The sequence below is a fragment of the Mus caroli genome, unplaced genomic scaffold, assembly GCF_978045245.1.
Source record: "Mus caroli unplaced genomic scaffold, Mus_caroli_1 scaffold_14, whole genome shotgun sequence".
NCBI classification, from domain to species: Eukaryota; Metazoa; Chordata; class Mammalia; order Rodentia; family Muridae; genus Mus; species Mus caroli.
Window position 1 is genome coordinate 31,254,026 of NW_028227269.1, and position 11,140 is coordinate 31,265,165.

Consider the following 11,140-nt stretch of genomic DNA (forward strand, 5'->3'; position numbering starts at 1 on the left):
GTGAGCAGCGGAAAAGCTCACGTGTGCTCTGGGTGGCCTTAACCCTGAGAGAGGATGCCCTTGCCCTCAGGTTTCCTCTTCCATTACCTCCTTTCCCCAATCTTTTTCTCTTACTTTCATGCCTTTGGGCACCGAAAATAACCTTGGCAGACGACAGAAGCAAGTCAGAAATTGACTCGGAGGCATTTACTAAACAAAACTTTGAGAAGGAAAGGAAAGGGCAGACACTGAAGCTGACAAAGCAAGATGGCAAGTCTAAGGCTCAGGGAAGAAGCAAACACAACAGAAAAAGAAGACCAGAGACAGGAGGCAAGACTGGGGAAATACTGTGTCGACAATTACTTACCCCTACCCAAGCAAGCATAGTGCCGCTTTGTCTTAATCTTTGCACAAGAACAGGTACCTACAATGAGCCTGAAACTAAAGCTAAGTGGTGTTTGGAATTTGTGCTGGCTTATGACTTAACACCTGGCATTGACTTATATGAAAAGTTTAACAACCTAGGATTGTTCGGCTTATTGAAAAGGGTCCCGGAGTGGCAGGGGGACTCTTTGTTGACATCCCCCGTCCCCCTTTATTATCTTGTCAGCTCTCTGAATATTCTAGGCAACAGCTAGTGGAGTCAACTCCTCTGTTTAAATAGGTGCAGTCTCTACTATGCTCATCCAATCAACATTAGCATCTCTGACACCCCCTACAATGATCGGTCCAGGGATGCAGTACAAAACCCTGTATGGTGGTTTGAATATGCTACGCCCGTGTGGTCTTATTGAAGGAGGTATAGCCTTGTAGGAAGAATTGTGTCACTGTGGGGGTGGACTTTGAGGTTTTATATATATATATATATATATATATATATATATATATATAGTCTCAAGTCTGACTAGAGAGAGTCTTCTCCTGGGGGCCCTCAGATAAAGATATAGAACCCTCAACTCCTCCTGCACCATGCCTGCCTGGATGCTGCCATGTTCCTGCTTTGATGATAGACTGAACCTCTGAACCTGTAAGCCAGCCCCAATTAAATGCTGTCTTTTATAACAGTTGCCTTAGTCATGGTGTCTGTTCTCAGAAGTAAAACCCTAACTATGACACTGGGTTTGAGCTTCTGGAGTCTTTGAGCAACATTTCTTTCTGTGATGATCCCCCCAAAGACTGCCACTGTTCCCTGGTCCCCAAAATAGAAGCATGTGGTTCTATATGGCAGCAACTTATCCTTAGGAATAAGAATAACTGAATTCCTAAATATAGACATTGAAGTCCAACAAAACACACTCTACCCAGGCTCTCTTGTAAAGATCCTATGTGACTACATATCTGCCAACAAAATGTAGTAAAAAATGTTCTATGATGCGACCAACCCTAAAGATGAAGGGACACTCTTTCCTCTGCCCCTTCCTCCAGCCTAAAATGCAGGTGTTAGATGTAATGACTGGAGCTCCAGAAGTCATTTGGACCTTGAGGTGACCTTAAAGAAAGAGTCATGCTCTAGGAAGTGGAGGATCATGCTAGACGTGAAGCGTGGCAGCGGAGAATCAGCCCCAGACACTCTCTCTCTCTCTCTCTCTCTCTCTCTCTCTCTCTCTCTCTCTCTCTCTCTCTCCTTCTCTTTTTGTGAGGAAGAAACAGACTTCTGTCTTGTAATAGCTGTTGTCACAAAGAGTTTCCCGTCACGGGGTAAAAAAATGTAACAGATGGACCCAGACTTCTGTTCACGACCATCTTGTATAGATAAGGGAGGCCAGACTTGGGAAGGAGCTCAAACCTTAGAAGCAGAGTTGAAACCAGGTCGGTGCCAGGCATAATGCTGTCTGTGGTCTCACCTCCAGCGAGGATGAAGCAAGAAACTGCAGGAGTTCAGAACCAGCCTGAGCGATAAAACTAGACCCTAGAGAAAGGGGAGGAAGAGGGGAAAAAAAGGAAGGGGAGGAGGAGGAGGAAGAAGAAGAGGAGGAGTGGGGGGAAGACCAATGGATGAGATAAATGGGGGAGCAGAGAACGGGGAGCAGAAGCAGGGGAGGAGAGGAGCCAGGTCTTTTACTATATCCTAGGGCTTCTGAGTCAAGCTAAAGCTCGCCTGGTAAAACTTTCTAGTGACATGAACTGATACAAATTCACCATCATTTCTAAAGCTAGTTTTCATTGGCAATTTTGCTTATGAAAGACAGAATCCCACTCCCAGCAGAAGCCATGTGTCTTTAGGCCACACCTGGGTTCTTCTGGTTGTGGTGAGACTGAATAAAGATGAATGTTTTGATTTCCTAGCACTTCTTGAGTCCCTACTATGTGCTAGAGAGTGGTCTGTGACTCATCTTGCAACAGTACTGAGCTGGCTGAAATTGGTTTGTGACTACTCTTATCACAGTGCTGAGTTGGCAGACTCACCAGGGTAGAAACCAAGACTGAGAGATGCATTTCTGGAGACCATTTGTGGCAGTCTACGAAGAAGAGTGTTTGCAGTCCGGTGGCCCAGAAATTCTTCCTGGCTAGAGACAGGGCTGTGTCCCTTGGCCTCACTCACTCCGTTCTGTCCTTCAGAACTTCTTGAATGTCAGAAAGAATGGCATCTCTAGGGACCTTGATGACTTATGGGGCAGAGACTGGTGTTGAGAGCACAGCCTGGATGCCAGGTCCAGCTCCTGTTAGCTAAAGCTGATGCTGTCTTAAGAAATGGTTGCTTCTCTGCTGGCTCAGCTCAGACTGAAGGCTGGGCACCACATTCTGCAGTGGTACCTCCCCTATTGATTCAGTGGATTGGGTGTGTCCAACTGCAGGTCTCTGAGCTTGTGCTGGGCTCTAGCACACTGTTTTCCACCTACACATCGAAATAGCCCTGCCTGCATTGCTTGAGGGCGGGACGTGCCAGAGTGTCTTGTCCATTCACCCATGTGAGACTCAACTTCACGGGAAGTTACATGAAGCACACAGCTTAGAACTCCATGCTACTTCGAAATGGTTATGTCAGGCAAACGAAATAAAGATGATTCTTGCCACAGCCCACCTCATTTGGGTAAGTCATTTGCTATTTCACTAAGCCATGGAGGTGACGCCAGTGACCATGGATTCTGAAAGACTGTGTATTTACCAGTCATTGGTAGTCTTAGATCACCAGTAACATCCAGTCTTCCAGTGCAGGGTCTGTATACACAGGCCAGGAGAGTTTTGCTTAAACTCTTCCTGAGTAAGACAACGTCCCAGTAGGGCAGGTCTCTGGATGGTTTGTCACACCTATGATCTCTTAACAGCTTCACAGACAGCCAATATAAAAACACCAGAGGACTGCTATGCCCAGGCAGTAGACTTTTCTCCATGAGAATAAGCAACCTAAAGGAAACGCTTCCTTTAAATGCATTTATAGCCCCTACCACATATAACATCACAGTGTTGTATGTGCAGGAAAACAGGGAAAGCCAAGGCTGGGAGACTATACTGGCAGAAGACATACCCGATGAAGGACCGTTATCCAAACTCCACAAGACCTTCTTAAAACCCAATAGGGATATGAGCAACGAATGTAGTTTTAAAATGGGCAAACTATATGAACAGATGCCTCATCAAAGAAGATATAGAGATGGAGGGCGCATCCAGCACTCGGGAATGAAAATGAGAGCAACAGGAAGATGCCATCATACAACCATTAGCGTGGCTAACATCTGAAAACACTGGTAGTGCCAAACGCTGCCAAGACTAGAAGCAGGGACTTCACTACACTGCCGGTGGAACCGCCACGTTGGAAGACAGCTTGGCAGACTCACAAAACTAAATATACTCTTACCATATGATCCGGTAATCATGCTTCTTGGGTATTTACCCAAAAGATTGAAAAGTTATGTCCACACAGAAACCTGCGCGTGGATGTTTATCTCAGCTTCATTCAGACTTGCTAAAATGAGGAAGCAGCCAAGATGTCCCTCAGCAGGAGAACGGAAGAAAGGAAACACTGTGGTACATCCAGTCAAATGGAGTATTACTCAGCACTGAAAAGAAATGAGCTGCCAACCCATCGAATGACACAGAACAATCTTAAGTGCACACTAAGAAAAAGAGCAGACGGGAAAAGAACACATACTGGGATAGTTAAGACAAAGATGTGGCTTTACAGGTGGTTAGCAGAGAGCAGAGATAAATAAGCCAGGCATCTCTCAGGGCAGTGAAACCACTACAATGGTGGATATACAGGGGTGACAGTGATGACAGTGTCAGACCTTCATCTGTGACACACGTGTCACTTGGCTGAGAAATATTCATAGAGGAGGAAGTTACATGTGTTGGAAACTGAACTTCCTGCTCAGTTTTGCCATCAATCAAAAACTGCTTTAAAAAAAAAAAAAAACAGCCTATCAAAATAGCAGATGTGGGCCAGGCATGATGGCACGAATGAGTGGGTTCCAAACTAGCCAGAGCTACATAGAAAGATACCTCAATAAACAAACAAACAAACAAATGAAAGAAAAAAATCAATAAACAACAAATTAAGCTGAACATGGGACAATTTGTAAGCCTCTATAAAATAGTATTAAGAGACTATAAGAACCACAACATACAACTCAGCTGTGTTATTCTTGCCACAGAGAGATGCCAGAATCTGTTTCCATCCCTGGGTCAGAATACCAGCCACAGCCAAGGCAGTTTTGCCAAATCATGGCAAAGGTTTAATGGAAGCCTGCTCCAAATTAGCTCCATCATTCCTGACGCACAGGCATTCTGAACCACGGAAGCAAGATGTTTCCACCGTAGAGTCATGAGCAGAGTAAAGTGGCTCACGAGACCCTGGAAACAAAAGCACAGAGTGCAGATTGCAAAGTGTCCAAACACAGCCAACTGCCACGGCCAGTGCTGCACACACAGCACCGGCACACACACAAGCTGTTCACCCTCCATGGCAGGAAGGTTGCCACGGAAAGATCGGTGTCACTGGTGTGGGGTCAAAGAAGTGGGGAGGGGGGCGTGCAAACTCTTTCTCTCTCTTAGAGGCTTAGAGGATGTGTGTCTGTTTAAATTGCCAGAGGCTCTGTGCAACTGTCATCTACATGCAAGGAGCCCCACCGGAGTCTGACCTATTCTACAGCTCTAGAGATGCACCCACAGGTGATTACAGAGCATAAACATGGTGGCATGCTTTGGGATTTTGGAGACTTGAGTTTTAAAACAAAAGCTAAAAGCTAGTCCCCATCAGAAGCTCTGCAGAGAACAGGACTTTTCATGATGGCTCCTTTCAGGATCTGTAAGCCATTTCTTCTAACTCACCACTCAGCAGGAAGCTGTCCGGCCATTCAAGCTGCCAGAGGGAGTGCTTCTGTCTCCTTAACCACACCCAGACCCCCATTTCTATCCTGGGTCAGTTTAAGTAGTTTCTGAACTGTTAGCAAACCAGACATCCATCTAACTCCAAGCCTCTAGGCCACCCCCTGCTGCCACACCCACCCTCCACCCCCTCCCTTCTGAACCAATCACCAAGGAAGATCCTTCTTGGTCTGTCACTTGCTGGCTGTGTGACCTTCAGCACATTCCTGCAGACGTGTGTCTCTGCGGGGGCTGCCAACTTGCAAATGACTGGCAGCAGCCCTCTGTGAATTAGCACTCCACCCTGCTTGTGGTGAACAGCACTAATCAGATAGTATGATACAGGCTGTTTAGTGGTTGCGGGCATAGATTGCAGGGTTAGGTTTGGAAGGAAGAGAGACATTGCTAGAAACCCTTAAGATAGTGATTGCTTGCCTGTCCGTGGAACTGAAGACTTTATATACATACATATATATATATATATATATATATATATATATATATATATATATATATATATATATCAAGCATAGCAGCTACCCCAGGTTTCTTTTGGCCCATTGCCTTACGTGGTACTCAGATTCACAGGTACCATTTCACCCCTCCGTCCCTCCCTTCCTCCTTCCCTCCCTCCCTCTCCCCATTGTTTCTTCTTTTCTGTTTGTTGCTTGTGCTTTGTTCTGTTTTGTTTGAGGCAGGGTCTCATGTATCCCAAGCTAGCTACCAAGTGAGGGGGGCTGAGGACCACCTTACATTTCTGATCCTCCTGCCTCCACTTCCAGAGTGCTGGGATTACAAATGTGTGCCTCCCTGTCCAGCCAACTCCATGCTCCTGTTTCTTTAGCGCTTGCCACTTAGCTTGCCACTGGGTTCAATCTTGACCTCCAAACGCCAGCAGACAGGACTCTGGCTTGGTCCCCAGGATGCACAGTGTTCGTTTTAGCAGTCTAGTTTTTGGGAATTGCATTATTTTATTTTATTTTTGCACATTGCCAAACCCTGGCAGCATATGAGGAGGGTGTGAGCCCATTTTATACACCATACCTTCCACTGGGAAAGCCCAGCAGGTCTCACAGGGGGTCGCCCTGGGAAACAAGAGTCCGGATTCTAAGCCTCCGAGCCAGGCTTCATGGAGACAACACTCACCCAGGAGATGCGGGAAGGTTGCTTAGGAGACAAGGCGGCTCTAACAACCGAGTTAGAACAGTAAATAAAATTGCCATCTGTTGAGTTCTTAATATGGGCTAGGCACCGTGCCAAGCATTTTACAAGTGTTAGCTATCTCCTTTTTAAACCTGCTTAAATTGTGGAATAAAATACTCCTGGATTAAAGTGTTCAAAACAAATGCATGGTATAAGGAACAATCGCAGGGCAAACGTGTGCAATTACCTCCAGGGTCAAGTCAGAACATCCCAAGTACTGGGGAATGGCCTGCGGGGGGAGCGACCCTGTGGGCTCCCACCCTCTCCTCTCTGAGAGGCCCCATTGTGATTTCATGCCAATCCCTTCTTGTCTTTGGACTTTTCTCAACATGTGATAGGAAAGGCAAGCTACACCGTTTGCAGCTTAGTTTTGTTTTCGGATGCTATGTCTTCTTGGGGGTTGCTGGAGATGGAACCCAGAGCCTTAGACCATCCCAGACAAGCACTCTCCCAAGTTTCCTTCTCATAGTTCAGGGCTGTGTAGTACTCCAGGGGGTGGTCTCACAGGTCTCCATCCATCAGCAGCACTGAGTTCCCCATACCATCCTTCCAGTTGGGATCATCAGATTTTACAAACTGATGAACATGGATCCTATTTAGCTAGCGCTTCAATGGTGATGAAACTAATTTTTAAAATACTTAAGTTATTAATATGCTATCAATCAATATATTATTAAGTTATTAATATTAATGAGTTATATTTCATACATTCATCTCTCTCTTTTTTTTGCCTCTTTTGCTGGGTGTTACACAGGTGGCTTCATATGAATTGCTCTGTATTTTCCTTCATTAATGAGGCGGCCCCCCCAACAAAGACACACACACACACACACTCGCAGACACACACAGACACACACTCACATACACAGAGATGCACACACACATACACAGACACACACACACACACTCACACACACACAAGACAGACATACACACACACTCACATACACTCACACAGACACACACGCACTCACACATATAACACAGATACACACATGCACACACTCACACACACAAGACAGACTAACACATACACACACACACACACACTGCTGTGTCCGTGCCTCTCCTGTCAGAACTTCCGGTTTTCTGCTCCATCCTTTTGGGTCTGTCTTTTTACCTCCTGCTCTTGTCCGTTTCCCTTCTGGACACATGTTCTCTAGTGGTTTTCTATTGCACGTATTTTCTTCCGTTTCCATGCAACTACTTAATTCTCACAGTGGTTCCAGGAAGTAAAGGTTACCAATATGGCAGCAGAGAGGCCAGGTCACCCCAGACTCAGAGCTCAGCTCTCCCTGCTCTGCTACACTCAGGCCTGCCCTTCCCAGTGCTGCCAGTGCTGCCAGTGCTGCCAGTGCTGCCAGTGCTCAGTGCTCTCAGTGCTCTCAGTGCTCCCAGTGCTGCCAGTGCTCCCAGTGCTGCCAGTGCTGCCAGTGCTCAGTGCTCTCAGTGCTCCCAGTGCTCCCAGTGCTCCCAGTGCTGCCAGTGCTGCCAGTGCTCAGTGCTCTCAGTGCTCTCAGTGCTCCCAGTGCTCCCAGTGCTCCCAGTGCTCTCAGTGCTCCCAGTGCTGCCAGTGCTCTCAGTGCTCTCAGTGCTCCCAGTGCTCCCAGTGCTCTCAGTGCTCCCAGTGCTCCCAGTGCTCTCAGTGCTCCCAGTGCTGCCAGTGCTCCCAGTGCTCTCAGTGTTCCCAGTGCTCCCAGGCTGCAGCCCAGCAAGAGCACCCCAGGGAGCCTCTCTCTTCCTCTTCCTTCTTCCTTCATCTTCGGCTTTCTTTTAATTTCATTTCCTGTTTCCCACTTAGGCAGCAGCCTATGACCCCCAGCTCCAAAGGTCACCCTAGAGCTTTCCCCCCAGCTCCACAAAGCAGTTCTGTGAGGCGCTGTGCCTTCCACGAGCAGGCTTCCAGATCACACACACCACATCAAGGCTCAGGTGCTGTTCTGTGTGAGCAGCTAAAGCAGGGGCGGCTGTAAGCACAAGGGCCGAGTACTGATCTCAAAGCAGGTTCCCTCCTAGAGGTCCGCTTTTGCCCGGAGGCTCCCCAATTTCTCTGGCCTCTCCTTTTGTCCTGGTGGTAGATCCTCTCTCCCCAATTTCTGCCATCTCTGCACTCTCTGCCAAGCCCACTCAAGCATACAGGCAGTTTAGATAACTCTTGCCACTTCTGCCCTGACAGTCCTCACTCTGGTCTAGCAATCCCCGTCTCTCCCAGACCCTCCAAGTTCACTGCCTGAGCTGATTCTGAATCCACCTTTACCTCTTCCCGGTCCCAAGAGGGTTTGTTAGAAAGGCCAGCCTGCTAGGTCAGATTACATGTATCCTTCACCACCTTCTCCCTTTCCTAGGAATGAAATTCCAAAGGTGCTGGGTGTGTGTGTGTGTGTGTGTGTGTGTGTGTGCGTGTGTGTGTGTGTGTGTAATTCTCCTCACTCTCATTCCTGTCTTGCTCTCAGCTCAGTTCTGCAACAGCGAGGGCTGTCTTTCCCACAGGGCACTGCCTGGGATCCCCTGGCCACCCTCACCAGAGCTCTGCCGATACAGCTTCAATCAGAGCCAAGGTTTTTCAAGTTTCTACACTCACAATCCCTGTTTGCCCAGGAAATTTGTGCACAGCTCGAAAGTGGATAGGTCTATAAAATCTGTGTACAAATAAAAACATTTGCGGATAATAAATCATAAAGAAATTTATTTTAAAGCAATTCTGTAGTATACATGACATTTTTACTATTTATTAACGATTAAAGCAAGTTTGCATGATAATTCGACACCATGCTTGTTTCCGTAAATGAACCAAGTCTTGGCTGGATATGTGATATTGTAGGATCTCCAGCACCTCCAACGTCTTTCAGAGTGGGTCAATATTTTGATTGTATAACTGTCAATACCGAGAAGGCTGCCTCTCACGAATGCATAGTACAAAATGTTGGGAGTATGACTGGGACCCCGTCAGAATTATTAGAGATTCTGTCCTACTCCCACACCATAATCCACTGAATGAGTTCTATGAAACTCAAATAACAATTCTTTTTTTTTTTGGTTTTTCGAGACAGGGTTTCTCTGTGTAGCCCTGGCTGTCCTGGAACTCACTTTGTAGACCAGGCTGGCCTCGAACTCAGATATCCACCTGCCTCTGCCTCCTGAGTGCTGGAATTAAAGGCGTGCACCACCACACCTGGCTCTCAAATAACAATTCTTAACATCAAACTTTCTAACAGCGAACAGTCAGAGACACGATAACTTCATACCCATGGGCTGAGGAAGCAGGGCAGGAAAACACTCTGTTTTCCACAGCTCCAGCCTGGCCTGTCTGCAAGAGCAGAAAACTTTGCATGCACAGTGGAGCACTCTACTTTACAGCAGTTGTAGCTCAAATCTGAGCTGAGCCTTCCCCGGCAGGAACCATCAGCACTGAGTGACGTCATACGTGGTGCAAAATACGGGTGTAGTGTTCAGAAGAAAGGCTTTGTGAGGGCCTGTGATGCGGCAACCCCGGGCACTGCCAGGAGCACTGGGCTGTGTGGCTTAAAACTACTTTTTAGTTGTTGTTGTTGTTCAGTGAGCTTTTAATACGGTCAAAGCCTTTGAGACCGTCAGATTTAGCCTCATGACATCACATGGGGTCACAGCACACACTTTATGAGGCCTTCGACTACTTCCTGTTAGGCAACTTCACATCGGCTGAAGTAGAGGTTAGAATGGTTCATTTAAACAAGTGGCTGTCATTCCCATTGGACAGGATGGCCACCCCTGGCACCCGTGTTGCTGAGGGTGTAGGACATGTGGGCTCACCACAGCAATGTCTCGATTAAATTACTCAGTCCCCTTTGACCCACATTTGACTTTTATGTGTTTGCCCTTTAAAAATGCACCCATAGGCTACATAAAGACATGCTCGGTAATTTTCTTTGCATGTTATTTATAGTACAGACAAGCTCTACCAAGAAGACCACAGTTACACTGTGCTGCATTCATAATGTAGACCTACTACTCAGCTCTTAAAAAGAAACGAGTATTTGTGAACGGAGGGTACTCAAGACACATTAACTAAAAAGCAAATTCAGAAGACTATGATTTTTGTTTGTTTGTTTGTTTGTTTGTTTTTTGAGACACGGTTTCTCCCTGTAGCTCTGGCTGTCCTGGAACTTGCTCGGTAGACCAGGTTGGCCTCTAACTCGGAGATCTTCTAGCCTTTGCCTCCCGAGTACTAGGATTAAAGGTGTGTAACACCCACCACCCAGCTACTATATATTTCTACAATTACTTTTTTTTCTGTTTTATTACTACAGTAATTTAATAATCTAAAAACTTTAATAATAGTGGAAAATAATAATCACACAGCAAACATGCTGTGTCCTTCCCCAGTAAGTTCTGTAAAGTCATCGCCGTCTATGGCCCACTCACTGCTATTTCCCCAAAGTCTAGTTGGTGTTGGGAACTTGATAGGTGCTCATTAAACATTTATTAATTGAATGAATAAGTGAATAACTATCTGTTTCTATGACCCCATAAGCTGTGCTACCCAGTCCCAGCTCTGGAAGCAGCACACTCGCCATGCCCCTTGAGGTGTACCCTGTTCTTGAAAGCATTGCAGGTGCATGTCACCTTTGCTGACAGCTTTGTCATGTCACATTTTTTGCTGATGTTGGGCTCTGGG